Genomic DNA, 17,846 nt, shown 5'->3' with positions numbered 1-17,846 from the left:
ATTGCTCTTTAAATTCCTAAGCATGACCAAGCATTTGACACACACAAAGTTAAATTTGGTTTAAAGTTCAAGTAATTCAAGCCCAAAAACATTTTAGAATTTTCTCTCCATAAATAGCCCAATAAGCTCTAGCATTTGGATATCACAGATACACCTACTTCGTAAGGCCTTGCCCAACATAGGTGTTCAGTAAGTACTTGTTAAATGAATTATTTTTCTTCTGTAGCAACATTACAATAGCAGATGGCAACTATGCATGCATTCCTCTGTATATCTTTGTATGAACTTGATCCTGTAACTGTTAAAGTCATAAAACATTACAGTGGGATCTTTGAGCTCATCTTGTTGAACATTCTCAAGTTACAGTTGAAGAGACATCCAGAAAAATGAAAACTTGCTTGAGTTGAATCAGGTGAAATTGCTGTTTCAATAGGTTAAAAATGGTCCAAAATTGGCAATTTAATTTGTTGCAACCTACATATGTCGAAATGTACATTCCACGTTATGATACCGACCTCTCCTGGAGGATGATCAGGACAAAGGAGTTAATGTCCAAAGTGAAAATGACAGATCAAATGGGTTAAACTTCAAGTTAAGGAAAGAGATCATGTCTACCCTTGTGGCTTTACCGGTGAGTTACCCATAAGCAAGGAAACATTTGGATTGTGGGGTAAAAGGTGGTGGTTTCCACTGAGTGTCTATTTGGCAATCTTATACAGTTGACTGATTTTTTTTTTTAAGTTCTTCAGTTTTTTAAAAACTCATGGCCAAGTTTAATTGGTGTGGCTATATTTCCACACCAGGGTCAGAATTTCTCAGATTCTATTCCCTGATCATTCTAGATCCTAACAAAAATAAAGAAATATAACTGAAAATGAGGACTATTTTGTTTACTTGTCCTGCCTTCATGGGAAGCTGGGCTTGCTTACCATGGGACTGTATTTCATCTTCAGAATGTGCTTTCAACAGGAAGCATTCTGCTCATGCATGCATGACAGGAGAGGAATGTGCCCTGAGATAATATTTTTACCTACGAAAAAGTTTGACTGTGGGATTTCTTCGGGAAATCTCTTTATGGTGTTTTCCTTTGTGACACATGTGGTCTAGTTGGCATTTTTGTTCATGAACATGTACAGCTCAACCCAAGTCATCCTGTGGACTTTTATCCTCTCTTGTTTCTGTATCCTTTCTGTCAGAGGAAATATGACATTGAGCCTGGGGCCAGAGAAGTCATCATGTGCTTAAATATTCACAGGTTTCTAATCTTAAAATCTGGGCCCAAGAAGACCCATAGGTGAAAGGGGAACACGGATGCAACTTCCTAGATAATCAGAGCAAATGTGTTTTTGTTTGCTTTACTTATGAATTAGATAATTGCTTTGGCTCTTACCTTTACCTCAGATGTTCAGGTAATTATTTCTGCTTCCTGTTTTGCTTTATGTCTACTGAAAAAAATCAACAGTGAGAAATGGTTTAAAAATATTAGTCACGTGTTTCTGATTTTCTTAATGGACATATTCAGATTTGCTGGACAGCTGAACTGATTAATTATAGTCAGTTAAAACAAATATTTATGGCCATTTGCAAATATAGCATATGTTTATATGCACAATCTATAAATTCCAAAAGAGTAGGAATGGTCTGTTTTGTTCACTGTCAGAACCCCAGCTAGTACTCTGCTGGACACATACTAGGGACTCAAAAAACATTTGTTGAATAATTAAAAAGAAATAGAAATATTAACCTTGAGCTTTTTTAAAACTTAAATATTTTATTGTTTATGCTCTTACAGTTGTCCCAATTTTTCCCCCTTTGCCCCCTTCCACCCAGCCCGACCCCTACTCCCACAGTTTATTCCTACACCATTGTCCATGTCCATAGGTCATTCATATATGTTCTTTGACTAATCCCTTCACCTTCTTTCAAGGTCCCTACCTCCCCCGTCCCTACCTCCCCCCTCCCCTCTTACAGCTATCAGTCTTTTCCATGCCTCTATGCCTCTGGTTCTATTTTGCTCATTAGTTCACTAGATTCCACTTATAAGTGAGATCATATGGTATTTGTCTTTTGCCACCTGACATTTAATTTAGCATAGTAGTTTCCAGTTCCATCCACGCTATCACAAAAGGTAAGAATTCCTTCTTTTTACTGCTGCACAGTATTCCATTATGTAAATGTACCACAGTTTTTTGATCCACCCATCTACCGATGGGCACTTAGTCTGTTTCTAGCACTTGGCTATTGTAAATAGCACTGCTATGAACATAGGGTACATATATTCTTTTGAATTGGTGTTTCGGGATTCTTAGGATATATCCCTAGGAGGGGAATTGCTGTTTCAAAAGGCAGTTTCACTTTTAATGTTTTGAGGAAGTTTCATACTGTTTTCCAAAGTGGCTGCACCAGTCTGCATTTCCACCGACAATGCACTAGGGTTCCCTTTTCTCTACATCCTCACCAGCACTTGCTGTTTGTTGATTTATTAATGATGACCATTTAGGCAGGTGTGAGGTGATATCTTGTTGTGGTTTTAATTTGCATCTCTCTGATGGCTAGTGATGTTGAGCATTTTTTTCATATGTCTATGGGCCATCTGTATGTCCTCCTCAGAGAAGTGTCTATTTGGGTCCTTTACCCATTTGTAATTGGATTGTTTGTCTTTCTGTTGCTGAGTCATATGCCTCAACATCAATGATACATTGTCCAAGGGGATTTTTGGAGATTAAACCCTTGGACAATGTATCATTGGCAAATATGACTTCCCATCCAGTCAGTTCCCTTTTCACTCTGATGATGGTGTTTTTTAGCCATGCAGAAACTTTTTAACTTGATGTAGTCCCATTCCTTTATTTTTTTCCTTTGTTTCTATTGCCCTAGGAGATATACTGGCAAAAATATTGCTACATGAGATATCTGAAATTATACTGCCTATGTTTATCTCTAGGATTTTTATGGGGTCATGACTTACATTTAAGTCCTTTATCCATTTCGAGTTTATTCTGGTGTATAGTGTAAGATGGTGGTCTAATTTCATTTTTTTGCATGTACCCGTCCAGTTCTGCCAACACCATTTATTGAGGAGGCTGTCTTTACTCCATTGTATGCTCTTGCCTCCTTTGTTAAATATTAACTGACCATAAAGATGTGGGTTTACTTCTGGGTTCTCTATTTTGTTCTATTGATCTATGTGTCTGTTCTTGTGCCAGTACCAGACTATTCTGATGACCGTGGCCTTATCATATAGTTTGATGTCAGGTATTGTGATCTTTCCAACTTTGTTCTTCTTCTCAAGATTGCTAAGGCAATTCAGGGTCTTTTTCCATTTCATACAAATTCTCAGAATATTTTTTTCTATATCTGTGAAATATGCCATTGGTATTTTAATAGAAATTGCATTGAATCTATAGATTGCTCTGGGTATAATGGACATTTTAATGATGTTAATTGTTCTAATCCATGAACATGGTATGTGCTTCCATTTATTTGTATCTTCCTCAATTTCCTTCTTCAGTGTCCTATAGTTTTCTGAGTACACAGGTATTTTAATCCTTGGTTAAATTTATTCCTTGGTACTTTGTTATTTCTTTTTGTTGCAATAGTAAATGGGACTGTTTTGTTAGTTTCTCTGTATGATAGTTCATTATTGGTATAAAAATGCCATTGATTTCTGAATATTGACTTTGTATCCCACTACTTTGCTCAATTTGTTTATTAGGTCAGGTAGTTCCTTTATGGAGCCTATAGGGTTTTCTATGTAAAATATCATGTAATCTACAAATAATGACAATTTTACTTCCTCCTTTTCAATTTGGGTGCCTTTTAGTTCTTGTCTGATTGCTGTGGTTAGAACTTCCAGTACTATATTGAATAAGAGAGGTGAACATGGACAACCCTGTTTTGCTCCTGATCTTAAGGGAAATGCTCTTAGTTTTTGCCCATTGAGTATGATGTTGGCAGTAGGTTTTCCATATGAGGCCTTTAGTATGTTGAGGAATGCTCCCTCTATTTCCACTTTGCTGAGTGTTTTTATCATAATGGTGCTAGGTTTTATCAAATGCTTTTTCTGCATCTATTGACATGATCATGTGATTTTTGTCTTTCATTTTGTTGATGTGATATATCATGGTTATTGATATGTGGATATTGTACCAGCCTTGCATCTCTGGGATAAATCCCACTTGATCATGGTGTATTTTAATCTTTTAATGTATTGTTGGATCTGGTTTGTTAACATTTTGTTGAGGATTTTGGCATCTGTGTCCCTCAGGGATACTGGTCTGTAATTTTCTTTCTTTGTTGTGTCTTTACCTGGTTTTGGTATTAAGATAATACTGGCCTCCCTCACAGAAAGAGTTTGAAAGTCTTCCCTTTTCTTGAATTTTTTGGAATAGTTTGAGAAGGATAGCTGTTAGTTCTTCTTTGAATTATTGGTAAAATTTTCCTGTGAAGCCATCTGGTCCAGGACTTTTTTTTGCTGGGATTTTTTTTTTTTATTACTACTTCAATTTCATTAGTTGTTATTGGTCTATTCAGGTTTTCTCTTCTTATTGATTCAATTTAGCAAGATTGTATCTTTCTAGATATTTATTAATTTCACCAAAGTTGTCCACTTTCTTGGCATATAGTTGTTCATAGTATTTTCTTTCAATCCTTTTTATTTCTGTGATGTCAGTTTTTACTTCTCTCTCTTTTCTAATTTTATTTATTTGGGCCTTCTCCCTTTTTTCTTGATGAGTCTGGTTAAAGGTTTTAAGAGGTTTATCTTTTCAAAGAGCCAGCCCCTGGATTCATTGATCTTTTGAATTTTATTTTTTAGTCTCTGTGTTATTTATTTCTGCTCTGATCTTGATTATTTCCTTCCTTCTACTCACTCTGGGCTTTGTTGTTGTTTTTCTAGTTCCTTTACATATAAGGTTAGGTTGTTTATTTGATATTTCTGTTGCTTCTTGAAGTAGGCCTGTAATGCTATGAAATTTCCTCTCAGGACTGCTTTCACTGTGTCCCATAGATTTGGGGTTGTTATGTGTTCATTTTTATTTGTTTCCAGGTACTTTGTGATTTCTTCCTTGTTCTCATTGTTAACCAATTTGTTATTTTATAATGTATTTTTGGCCTCCTTGTATTTGAATATTTTTGAGGTTTTTTTATTGAGCTTGATTTCTAGTTTCAAGCCATTGTGATCCAAGAATATGCTTGACATCATTTCAATTTTCTTGAATTTGTTAAGACATATTTTCTGTTCTACCATGTGGTCTATCTTTGAGAATGATCCATGTGCCCATGAGAAAAATGTGTGTTCTGTTACTTTGGGTTGAAACATTCTGTAAATGTCAATTAAATCTATCTCGTGTGTCACTTAAGGTCACCGTTACCTTGTTGATCTTTTGTTTGGAATATCTATTCATTGATTACACTGGGGTGCTATACCCCACAATGACTGTATTGCTGTCAATCTCCTCCTTAAAGTCTTCTAAGATTTTCTTTACATATTTAGATGCTCCTATATTGGGTACATATATGTTTACAAGGGTTACATCCTTTTGTTGTATTGATCCCTTTAATATGTAGTGACCTTCTTTGTCTATTGTTATGGCCTTTGTTTTGAAGTCTGTTCTGTCAGATATAAATATTGCTACCCCAGCTTTTTATTTTGTGTCCATTTGCATGGAATATTTTTTCCATACCTTCACTTTCAGCCTGTGTAGATCTTTTGTTCTGAGGTTGGTCTCTTGTAGACAACAAATAAATGGGTCATGATTTCTCATCCATTTTGCTACCTTCTGTCTTTTGATTGGAGCATTTAATCTATTTACATTTAAGTTAGCCTGAGCTTTAAAGAGTTAGTAATCCAATCTTATAAAAAGTACCCTAATGAAATATCCAAATATAGAGAATAGAGAAGACATAAAAGTTGTTATTCTGACATGAAACAAAGTCTAGGGAGGCAAGTGCCTATGGGAGAATTTATTTCCATTTTTTATCCTTCCAATATGGGTAACCTTGAATCTGAAGGGAACTTTAAAGATCATCAGATCTAATTTCTAATTTGACCAAAGGTCATGCAACCTTTGACTGATCATGATTTGTAATACAGTGACTGATTACTCACTAGTTAAGAAGCAACGCACTCTCTAATGGGACATTCTGATGCTGGAAAATTTTGTCTTTTTATTGAGCCAGAACTTACTTGTACGCTATTTCTATACACTTCAAATTTTGCTTTCTGGGACTGCATGTGATATACCTAATGCAAGACCAACCAGACTTGAATTAGGGTGTATCCTTTTGTCACCACTAGTCTAGGTCTATTTTGAAGCAAGGCCCAAACTAGATAATGAGGCTCCCCAAGTCTTGCCACACAGTCCACAGAATTAGTATGCTTTATACCACATAGTGTCGCATCTCATACATCATTTGTTTGAATGTAAATTGTTAACACTTCTTTGGGAAGCAGTTTGGCTCTACACATTAAATTATACCATTTCAGCCAGAAATTCCTCTTTTAGAAATTTACCTTAAAGACATACTTACAAAATTGCACAAAAAAATATGACCAAAGTTGCCTATAGATCCAGGGTTCCCATGGTAGAAATTTTAAAAACAATTTAAATGTTCAATCGAAGAAAAATTAATTGGATACATCCATTCAATAGAAAAGAATCATGAAACACAATGAGACAGAACTAAATACATACCCAGTTGAAAGATGGTCATGGCATACTATTGAATGAAAAAAACAAATGTCATATAAGTATGTATGACATGCCTTTATTTTTTGTAAAATAATAGTAAGAGTAGTATACCTAGGTAAGTGTATCAGTGAGAAATTTGAAGGATTATACACTAGACTGTTAACACTAATTTTTAAGGAAGGACTTTTTAGTCAAAATATTTCTGTAGTCTTTGAATTTTCTAAAATGAGTTAGTATAACCACTGTAATCAGAAAAAAAGCAGACACTTTAAAATGTCACCTGGAAGTATTCTAGACTACTAGGACTGAAATAAACTTTAGATTGAGTAGGAAACATTTTTAGAATTAATCTAACCTAACACTCTAATTTACAAATAAGAGAACAGAGTCCTAAAAATGTGAAATGAGTTACCCAAGTCCCCCAAAACGATTAGTAGCAAATCTACTTTTAGAACTAGCATCCTTTGAATTATACAACAATGTCTTGTAAAACGCAGTACAAATTTTGAAAAAAAGACAAAATATAAAGATATTTTGTTATAAATGTGTTCATATTTCTTTCTTCTAAAAAGTGGCTTATCATTAGAATAACAGAGTTACAACTTAACACATTGTTATAGTTTTTTAAAAACTTGAATGTTATTTAAGAGATGATTAACACCTATGTGCTCCTCCTCAGAAGATACAAATTAAAGCCAAGAGATTTGTGGAACATTTGATGATGCTTTTGTGGTAGGACTGGAACTTGACCTCTGGTCTCAGGATTCTTAGTCAATGACTTTTTCACTTTGCCAGATTGCTTGCTAATAAATGATGTTAATTTATTAAATATCTATTACTGTGCTAGATGCTGCTGCCAAAGGTATACTAGGCACAGTCTACACCCTTGAAAAACAAAATAAAATGTGCCAATAAAATGTTCATTTGAGAGACTTAGAGCATAGATAAGATCAATTAAGTTGAGAAAGCCACATAAACTAAGCCTCAAGATTTGATCAAATTCTTTTTCCTTAAATTAAAAATGATGCATATGAGAACTTTGTTTCCTTATCCCAATTAAGGATTTCAAGGCGTTCCATACCAATATATAAAGTATCACAACCTTCTAAAAGGGAAATTATTATATCCATTAGGAATTGAAGGCACAGAGACTTTAAATGGTCTGCCTGTTAGTCACCAAGAATAAGAATAACTCTAAGATCCTTTACTCCTGAGTGATTCTCAGTAAATCACACGTTTCATGGATCCAAATTAACTTTTAACCACTCCTAGAATCCTGGATATATCTGGAAGGGAGTCATCACACTTTATTTTAGGTTATGTCAACCACAAACCTGACAGGACCTGACGCGTCGGAGCAGAGTCCACCAAACTATGCTTTCTAACCTAGGTTTACTCCACCAGAACTGGGGAACCATTTATTATCCCATGGGTGAGGCTGTATGCATCAACAGCCAAGTCAACAGCAGATGAATGGAAACCACAAAATTAAAGGTGTTGTTGGCATCAAGACTGAAACTAAAAGTGCTGATCCAGGAATGACAATCTCTCAACATTTTCAGACAAGTTAGGAACACAAGGAAGACCAGCTCTGGGCAGATCCCATTTGTGTGACTGGCACCGACAGTATAGTGAGCATTTACCTTGGCACTGAGGCTGCATCTTCCCCTTTGTGCTCTGGCTATGTTTTATGCAAATTTTAAGATACAAAGCCATTTTTGTTCCATGTTTATTTTCTTAATCATCTTCAGACTCGGCTTCCCTTATCTACTTATCTTCATTGTAGTAAAAATTTAAAAAATAAGTCTGTAGTCCCCTTGTATACTTTTTAAAAATTGTTGGTCCATTAGAATTGCCCCAGTTTTCTTTGTATACTTTGAAAACATTCTGGTTGTCAGTGGAAGTGCGGATCTTTTCTCCCATAGTCCTTCAGGCTTTCAGCATGTGTTAGTTCAGATCCACCAAGAAATAGATTTATTGGGAGAGCAAGCAGAAGGTGAGGGAGGGCCTTCAGATCATGAAGAAGAGAAGGAAGGACAGAGGACCGGGTAAGAGTGGTCTCAGACTGCAGTACAGTGCCAAGACAGACATGGCCAGGTTGATGGGAAATTCTGGAGTCACAGTCACGGGGAGTCCTGAATATTTCCAGAATGGGCCTGCCCTTAGTCCTTCCATTGCGCTCCATTTTTGGCTCAGAGAAGCCCTTAGGAAGTATGGCCTTGGGCAAAATGCCATGGTGGGTCCAGAGAGACTGGATCTGAGGCTGTTGGTCAATTTTGCTCCCATGACAAGAAGCCTTAGATGAGAATTTTTATGACTGCCTCACTCTACTCCTTATATCACACAGATCTACTTCTTCACATAGGTCTGGGGAACAGCTCCCCTTGGGCTCCTCTTTCTGAGGCATAAGTTAGAAGAGAGGTAGTAATACCACGTCTGCAACAATAGCCACGATCAAGGATACTACTTGGTTGAACTTGGTATATAGTCATTCTCTAAGATGGCTTCTGCAAGGGCCAGAATAGTGAATTAAATGAAGCCATGCTGGTATCCCTGACCAGCGTGGCTTGGTTAGTTGGAGTGTCGTCCTGTAAACTGAAAGGTCTTGGGTTGATTCCCAGTCAGGGCACATGCCCAGGTTGCAGGTTTGGTCCCTAGTCAGGGTGCGTGCTAGAGGCAACCAATTGATGTTTTTCTCTCACATGGATGTTTCTCTTCCCCTGTCCTTTCTCTCTCCCCTTTCTAAAATCAATAAACATGTCCTCGGGTGAGGATAAAAAAAAAAAAAAGACATGCTGGTAGCCATCATCTTTGCCTCCTTTAGATCTTTAGTGGTGGTACCAACCTCCACATCATCTCCAAGATGCAATATCTATTGGTTTTGACTTACTATTTTGGCTGTGAGGAAGGACAATTCAAATATTTCTACTTAGCTTTCTGTGCTATGATAGCTCTTACTCCATAGGCCACGGACTTCATGTAGGGGCTACTCCAACTGTCAAGTTGCCTCAGAAGGTCTCATAGGAATCATTACAGTGTATATTTTCTGTGGTATTTAGTCAAGGGGTTCTGGGTTTGAAAGTTTGCTCAGATCTGGGAACTGAGCAAATGATAGTGTCTTTTTGTATGTGTTGCTGCTGGCCTCTTGCTCTTCCATCTGGCCGTCCCCCACGCTCCCCCCCCCACCTTTTTAAAGATGTTAAGTAGAAAACTTACTGACTGCTCATCTATTTTGTTCCTAGGAAAACCGTGTTCTATCAACTATCTCCACAAGTCCTCATGGGTCAAACCACTTGGCTCTTCTGATCTTGCAGGTTATTAAGGTAATTACAACCTCCTGACTTCTGGCAGTTAAGTACTATTACCAGGCTTCTCTACTTTGGGACTCTATCATCTCCATGAACATTAATGAGCTCAGCAAGGCAATGGTCTCTCCTACCATCCTCCCTGGCCTGCAGAGGAGCCACTTCCAAATTTCTTAGTGATGCTGCTGCCCCCTCAGAACATTCCTGATGGCTGTGGGGAAAGATGTTTTCTGGGCCCTCCTGTGGAACAAACATGTGCATTTGAGGATGCCCACATCCAGGTTCAGGATGAGGGTGAGGGAAGACACTGTCCTTGTCAGACTCTGAGAGTGAGTGACTTGTTAAATTTTGGCCGCGTGCACCTCTCTTGCCTCACACCCTCATCTTGGCCTTCTCTACTTCCCTTAGTCTCCTTATTTTTATCTCTAGCCTCTGTCAGAGCAACTCAGGCATTTCCACTTTGCTGAGTGTTGGGCATTGCTCTCATCAGACTTCTCAGAGCCATCCTAACAGTGAATTCTCCCCAGACTCTGGGGTCCTTGCCACGTTTTAAATCCTGTGTCCCAAGAAAAGTACCTTAAAGTCAGTGAGGTCTTTCTTACCCAACCCAGTCTTATATTCTGGCCTCTTTCATCAAGAACCCTTAAAATCCAATCCTAGGGTTACTCCTCTGGCTCCTGCTGGTACGTCCTAGCTAATTCTTGCAACTTCTTGGTGTAGAGTCTCTTTCTTCTTTTACCAGGCCAAGCAAGCCTTCAGCTGAGTAGCCAAGAGTGAAGGAGCAGGCATCTTCTGAGGTGGCAGGCAGGTGTTCCTTTGTGGCAGGCCTCTGCACAGTGGAGGTGCTTTCTTTTTTTAAAAGATTTTATTTATTTTTAATGAGAGGGGATGAGAGGGAGAAAGAGAGGGAGAGAAATATCAATGTGTGGTTGCCTCTTGCATGCCTCCCTACTGGGGACCTGGCCCACAATCCAGGCATGTGCCCTGATTGGGAATTGAACCTGCTACCCTTTGGTTTGCAGGCCAGCACTCAGTCCACTGAGCCACACCAGCCAGGGCTGGAAGTACTTTCTCTGATTAGGGATGGGTAGGCCATCTCTGCAAACTCTGAAGGTTCAGGGGAATCTTCATAGTTAATATGTTCAGGGAATATTCATCCAGATGTTCCCATCTCATTTTTCTGGGTCCCAGTTTTCTCTAGTGAGTACCCTCACCTTAGCATAACAGACCTGTCTTGGCTGATATTCAAATATCACCGGAGCTGTGCAACTTTAACTATCAGACCTGCATCCTGCTGTGCCCTTTTTTCTGCTGCAAGAGTTAAGAGCCTCTTTGTAAAAGAATTCCCTGTGCTGCTTGTCAATAGCCCTCAATTTCTCATTACTCCTCTACAGGGCATCAATACAACTGAGCAATAGCCTGACAACTCTGTTGTCTTTGTAGTCATTTTGTGTCTTTCAAATGCCTGAATGATTGGGTCTGTACCAAAGTTCTCTTCCACCGGAACATTCCCCCAGGTCATTGCTGGTGAAATCTCTAGCCATTGGGCCCTCACCTTGGGTCAGGGACTCTCTGTGCCTTACCTACCACATAGGATGGCACTCTCTTAATCTACTCTTTGGAGAGATAGCCAGTCCCAAATCCCCATCTTCCTGCCTGTTGTCTCCCACTACTCTCTGTATCAACTGTGTTAGTTTGAATCCCCTGAAGGCAAATGCCAAAGTGGGATTAAAAATGAAGGAGCCGGCTCTGGCTGGTGTGGCTCAGTTGGTTGGAGCATTGTCCTGACAACCAAAAGGCTGCAGGTTCATTCCTGCTCAGGGTACATACCTAGGTAGCTGGTTTGATCCCTGGTCAGGGAGTGTGCAGGAGGCAACTGGTAGTGTTTCTCCCTCTCTCCCCCTTTCTCTCTCTCTAAAAGCAATTAAAAAAATGTCCTCAGGTGAGTGTAAAAAAAAAAAACAACCAACAATGAAGGAATCATTTATTGAGGGAGGGAGAAGGAGGAGGCAGTAAGTCTTCAGACTGTGAGTATAGACGGGGAAACAGTAGGACCAAGGATCGGGTGGGACAGGTCTCAGACTGCAGTGTAGTGCCAAAGATATGGCTGGGTTGATGGGGAGTCCTGAAATCAGTCACCAAGGAGTCCTGCACATTGCCAGAACGGGCCCGTCTCCGTACCTCTGCTGTGCTGCATCATTGCCTGAGAGCAGCTCACAGAAGCGTGGCCTCAGGGCAAATGCAGTGGTGGTTTTAGAGAGACAGAATCTGAGACTGTCAGTTTTGCTCCCACGATGGAAGATCTGAGTGGAGCATTGCCGTTGACTGTGACGCGTGGCAAACTAGCTGCCAAGGATTTCCGGTCTTCACTGGGTTCGGCATATTTGAGCTTTACAGCTGAAAACAGCTGAGAGGAAAGGCTGAGTAGGTACTTCTGGGATAGGTATTTTAGCATCCTTTGAATGATTATTACCACTTTTTAATTTAAAGAACAAGAACACAAAAGAAATAGATGTATCTAAATAATTTGCATCATAGTGAAGTAGAATAACAAATCTAGGCCACGTTAGATAATTTGGACAAAAACTTAATTATCTATTATCGCCAATTCCATAGTGGCTTTTTGGGCCTGATATACAAGGTCTGCCAGAAAAAGTCCATCCAATGTTAATATAATGAGAACAGTTTATGCAACATCAATGTAACCTGGAAGTGAAGGAGAGTGGACTGCAATGCACATGTGTGAACAATGATGACTTCACTGTTCTAGTCAGTTGGGTGGTAGATGCTGTTGACTGAGCATGTGTACTGTGTGGCTGGTGCATTCAAAATGACTGAGCAAATAGAGCAATGAATCTGTATCAAATTTTGCATTAAGCTTGAACATTTCTCTGTGGAAACTATTGGATGATTCAGAAGGCTGCAGCTATGGGTAACTGGTGATTGGCAGCTTCATCACGACAATATGCCTGCTCATGCATCATGTCTCATATAGAGTTTTTTTGTGAAACATCAAATCACCCAGGTGACTCAGCCCCTCTACAGCCTAGATTTGGCATCTTGAGACCTCTGGCTTTTCCCAAAACTAAAATCACATTTGAAAGGGAAGAGATTTCAGACCACTGATGAGATTCAGGAAAATATGACAGGGCAGTGGATGGCGATTGAAAGAACTGTGTGAGGTCCCAAGGTGCCTACTTTGAAGGGGACTGAGGCATCATTGTCCTGTGTACAATGTTTGTTGTATCTTGTATCTTCTCCAACAAATGTCTATATTTTTCATATTACATGGCCGGATACCTTCTGTACAGACCGTATACGTGAATGTCATTTTGTAGACAGATGTGTTTTGCTATATCTGGATGTTTCATCTCGTCCAGATGGTCACAATATCAATATCACTGTGGAATTTTGGGCCTACTGAGGGGACTATTAGAGGCAAAATCCTGCCCCCGGTCTGCAAAGCAGTACAGTTGCTTCAGGCAGAGTGCTTCGTGACTCCTGCATCATATATGTGTTTATCCCCTAAGTAGCTATTTGCTCTGTGCTCTGTGTTTTCTTGGCCTATGCTTTCTTTCTCTCTTTACTCGCCTCTGTGGTATTATTAGAGTCCAGACACCATACAAATAATTTCGGTAATTATCAGTGAGATTGATAACAAGGATATTATTTTTTGTTTGGCAATCCAGGAGGTCACTTTCACTCATGTTAGGTGTCTTTAGCCTGTGTCCTGGTAGGTAACCTTCTTATACTGCTGAAGTATGTAGTTTTTCTCCCTATTATCTTAATAAGTTATTATTTTTCTAATGTTTCCCCAAGTTCATTCCCTCTGTAAGTATCTCTGTTTTCTCTCTCCTTTGGTATTTGGGAGTAGTCATAAATGTTGGGTAGAAAAAATGAGAATGGTGGAGCATAGCTTTGCATATGTTCATTGTACTTTTGGGACTCCTTTGTTCTCACTGTACTATCAGGAGAAATTCCCCAGACCTCTGTTTTGCCAAGCCAAGTCAGATAACTTGGTACCTATCTGTCTCCAAAGACACCTTGAATTTATAACAGAGATAAGGCAGAGAAAGGAGAGATTACAGCGTCAGTGATCCCTGTTCAGGGCCGTAAAAATTCCCTGAGTCTAAGCGAATAAAGAGCTATGTGATCTTAGGGTCAAAACAGAGATTGTGCTAACGTCAGCAGGTGGATATGCAGGTAGGCTGATAAGCACATTTGAGTTTGAGTTCTCAAACAGTAACAGACAGTGCTGTAGACTATATATAGCTTTTGGAAAGCGTTTATCTCTTGTGACATAACTAAGTCTCCTGCCCTTTCTGTGATCTAACAGTGTATCATAAAACATTTTTAATACACTTTCTTCCACATTCCTTTTTCTTGATTACTCAATCTAAGTGTAAGCAAGGAGGCATACTGAAGAAACCAAGTCAAAAGAGGTTGAGAAGACTGCCTTAGAGAATTAACCATCTTGCCCTGACTGGTGAGGCCCAGCTGGTTTAACGTCATCCCGCAAAGCAAAAGGTCACTGGTTCCATTCTGGGTCACGGAACATGCCTGAGTTGCAGATTTGGTCCCTGATCAGAGCATATTTCAGAGGCAAGTAATTGATGTTTCTCTCTCACATTGATGCTTCTCTCCCTCTCTTTCTCCCTTCCTTCTCCTCTCTCAAATACATACATACATACATACATATATACATTAACCAACTTAGCTTTTTAAGAGAGTTTGTGCTCTTGGTTTCATCTCATGAGCCTTTCTGTCCCACAATTCTTTTCTCCTCCTCCTACCTCTCCCTCCCAAAGAAATACAACATAATTCAAACCTCAAAAATCACAAAAACATAAAAAGCAAATAAATTCCCTCTGGAGGCTTCGTATTTTTGAAATAGGAATAATAATTGTAACATTTTCCTGGTACAAGGGAAAAGTGCTAACAGAAGACAGACGTGGAAAGAGTCTTGACTGTCAGGAGTGAGAGGGGGTGAGAGCTGTGATACTGTTGGGGAAGGAGCTTTGATTTAGGAACTACATTATCTTTATATCCAAAGAGTTATTTTGATCTCCATTGCTTTAAAGGAACCCATTTATAATTTTTTGTTTCCTCTTTTTTCCTTTCTTTCTCCACCCACTTAAACAGCAACCCTGTTTAAGCAGTGTTTCCTTTTCCTAAGGGAGGCCTAAGAGAATAAGTCAATCATTACTTCTTAAATATCAGCATTTAGAAAACATTATTTTTTCATTTATTAATTGTTAGAGACAGGGGAGAGGAGGGAGAGAAACATTGATGTGTGAGAGAAACTTCAGTTGGTTGCCTCTCACACGTCCCAGCTGGTGACCTGGCCCACAACCCAGGCATGTGCCTTGACCAGGAATCGAACTGGCAACCTTTCATTCTGCAGGCTGATCCTCAATCCACTGAGCACACTGGCCAGAGTAAAAGTTATTTTTTTTAAAGATTTTATTTATTGTTGGGAACCGCCCTGCCTGATTTCAGAAGCTGTAAACCCCCATGGCTAAGGCTGAGTGAGAGACCTTGGGACCATAAGCTACTAAGGAGACAAAGCTTATCTCCCTGTCGGGGGTGCTGCTTCTGCCCACTTTACTTCACCCTGCTTGGCTCCCAGTGCATGACCAGTTAGCCAATGATGGGTAAGATTCCTCAAGGGAGGGATGACCTAAGACAGGCATGGTCAGGAAGGGGCTTTCAGGGAAGCATTTGGGGGACTATAGAAAAAGGGGGTGATGGACCCTCGCCCCTCGGCTTTGACATAGCCTGGGACCTCATTCCGTCTGCAAGAAGTCTCCTAATCTCTTGGCTGCCTTACTTCCCCTCCCTGACTTAAGCCTGAAACAATGCCTTAAGCCTGAAACAATGCTGGAGGTGGGTGCAGCCCTGTGCTAGAAAGGGCGGGTTCCCAGGGGTGATCAGGCCTAAGAAAGAATGAATAAAATCCTATGAAACCTACTTTGCTAATACCCTCAATTTTCTGATAAGTGTCCATGCATGGAATGAGTTTGTTCCCCAAAGTTTTATGGCCCTTTAACTAACTATCTGATCCTGACTCAGAATAAGCCCTGAGTTCTTTGAATGTTATCTATTATTTGATCATTTCTGCCTGTCAATGATTGATGAGCTTTACATATATGCCCTGTATTCCTATGCAAATAAAACCCAATAAAAGCCCATTGAGGAACAAGTTCCTGGTCCTTCTCTTTTGAGAGATTGGCTACCTTTCCTCCCCAAGCAGATCATGTCTTGGTAGACTTATTTTCATCCACGGTGGACGGGGGGCTCTGCGGGCAAAGCTCCCCCACAGTTTATTTATTTGTGGAGAGAGGTAAAGGAAGGAGAAAGAGAGGGAGAGAAACATCCGTCAGTTGCCTCTTGCACATGCCCAGGGCCCACAACCCAGGCATGTGTCCTGACCAGGAATCAAGCTGGTGACCTTTTGCTTTATGGGACAACACCCAACCAACTGAGCCATGCTGGTCAGGGCAAAAAAGTTTTTCCTTATAAACCATTCACATCCAGAGGAAGGAAAACCAGTCAGCAGAAGAAGATACTCAATTTCAGCAGCTGAAGGAACATTCAAATATGAGCATATTTCCCTATGTCAAGAAGGGGCTAGGGACAGATCTTTCTTGAGCTCTTATAGTGTTGTTACACGTAGAAAATTGTCAATTCTAGCAGTAGATTATAAGATAGGTGCCATATTATTAGCCTTATTGCACTCACAAGGAAACTGGGGCTTAGAGAAGTTAATTTGTCTAAGGCCACACAATTAGTATGGATGTGATGGAGCTAGGATTGTCTCCAAAGTCCATGATTTTCTCATTCTACTTGTCAATATTAAGCTATAATGCCACCCACACACAGCATTAGAATGCGGTATAACCCAGTATGATTGTTTCTTATGGACACACCTTTGGATTTAATAATAAACAAATGTCTGAGAAGAGAACACCAATTATGAGGTGAGAGAATGTCCCAAACCAGACCTGGGAAGAAAAGACAAAATAGTTTTTGACAAAGTTGATGTCTTTCCTGTAAAACACATTCATCCCTCGGCTTTCCTGGTTTTCCTGCCTCATCAGCCACCATTTCTGTTTACTATACTGATTCCTACTCTTCTTCCAAATCTATTAATGTTAAAATGACCCAGAACTCAGTTTTTGGACCTTATCTGTTGTCTACACACACTCAATCTCGCTTATTCCCAGATTTTAAAATAACAAATCTATGAATATATGGTGATGGAAGGAGACTGGACTTTTGGTGATAAGCACACCAAAAATGAAATATATAGATATTGTATTATAAATTTGTACTCCTAAAACTTGCATAATGCCATCGACCATGATACCCCATTAAATTTAATTTAAAAAATAATGAATCTAGCTTTGGCTGGTGTGGCTCAGTGGATTGAGCACTGGCCTGTGAACCAACAGGTTGCTGGTTCAGTTCCCAGTCAGGGCACATGCCTGGGCTGTTGGCCAGGCCCCCAGTAGGGGGCATGCTAGAGGCAATCACACATTGATGTTTCTCTCCCTCTTTCCCCCTCCCTTCCCTTGTCTAAACATAAATAAATAAAATCTTTGAAAAATCTATAATGATGTCTAAATATTTATCTCCAGCTTGGACCTTTCCCTTGAACTTCAGACTCATATATCCAACTTCTTCAATATTTTCATTAGAGTGTCTGCCTAATAGACACCTCGCACCTAACGTGTTCAGTGTTGAATTCCTGATTTTCATCCTTTTTGTGCTCCATGTACTCACAGTCTTTCCCATTTTAATTAAAATTTGAGGACAAAAATTTTGTCTTTGAATCAAAAATAAGTCT

This window comes from Desmodus rotundus, chromosome 10, assembly GCF_022682495.2.
Source record: "Desmodus rotundus isolate HL8 chromosome 10, HLdesRot8A.1, whole genome shotgun sequence".
NCBI lineage: Eukaryota > Metazoa > Chordata > Mammalia > Chiroptera > Phyllostomidae > Desmodus > Desmodus rotundus.
Note: the sequence above shows the minus strand (reverse complement) of the source record.